The sequence below is a fragment of the Triticum dicoccoides genome, chromosome 1A (assembly GCF_002162155.2).
Source record: "Triticum dicoccoides isolate Atlit2015 ecotype Zavitan chromosome 1A, WEW_v2.0, whole genome shotgun sequence".
Classification (NCBI taxonomy): Eukaryota; Viridiplantae; Streptophyta; class Magnoliopsida; order Poales; family Poaceae; genus Triticum; species Triticum dicoccoides.
In genome coordinates, this window is record NC_041380.1 from 594,714,518 (window position 1) to 594,715,717 (window position 1,200).

The window sequence follows — 1,200 nt, forward strand, 5'->3', positions numbered from 1 at the left end:
ACCTCCACAATCCCCAACTCCTCGGCCTCCTCCCCCTCGGCCTCCATGTCTTGGGTATCCGAATGTTCCCAAAACAAGTCGTAGTTGAGCTCATCAAGGCCAGCAGAGGCCAAGAACTCCAACGATGCGAGGAATTCAGCCGTGTTCATCTCTACCGATCGCCAACAATCACTACCGATCCAGCGGCCGCCTCCGCAAGCGCTGACACCACCGCCGTCGGCTTTCGAGCCTGTTTGCCTCTGGTAAGCGCGGCCGGAGGGCGGCGTGCCATTGCTGGCGAGGCGATGGCCACCCCGGAGACCATCGGAGCGGTTGGAGGAGGAGCTTTGACGCGGTGGGTCTTCTTGATTCCCAATTTTTTCGGTGGAGGCAGTGACGCGTTGGTCAATTCATGTAGCAAAAAGCCGGCGCCAGTGCCCGGCGGGGTGAGAGAATGAGCCTACCTATCCATTCCGGCCGAGCCAGCAGGCGGCGGCGCGCGGGGGAAGGGGGGAGGGGGTGGCGGCGGCATGGGGCAGTGCGGCGAGAGGGAGAGGCGCCACTTTTACTTGGCCGTGGCGGGATGAAGTAAAAATAGAGAAATTTTAAGGGAAATAGAGAGTTGGGGTAAAAAATGTACTCTCTTACGGCGGATAAGGGATCAGTTAGGTGCGTCGTAAGGGAGTAAAATCGAATTTTTACTCCATTGTGGCATTATAAGGGATGGGTTAGAGATGCCCTAAGACATGGTAGTCACATTGATGACGGTCTTGCAGACTGCCACTCATACATCGAATCATGAAACTTTGAGATTGTTTATAGTTATCTTTTGGAGGACTCTTGCGCTAGTCCTCTCGCGCTAGGGTTCCCCCGCTCCCCTCCCGCCGCCGCCGCCCCTCCCGCCGCCGCCGGCCCCGCCCCCCGCCTCCGCCCCCTTCCGCCCTCCCCCCCCTCCGTCTTGGCCGCCTCGCGTCGCCTCCCCGGGAGGTGGCCGGGGCGGAGCTCGCGCCCCTCGCCCGCGGGACCCCGCCCTCCCCATCTCCCCCCGCCGCCGTCGGCGGGCGCCCCCGGCGCTGGCCCGGGTGGTGCCGGCGGCGGCGGGCCTTCCAGTCCCCGCGCGCCCGTGCTCCCTTCCCGGGGCAGGGAGGCGGCGGCGGTGCAGCCCGGCTTGGCTGCGGTCCGGCGGCCCTGCGGTGGCGGCCGGCGGCCGGCGTGGTGACG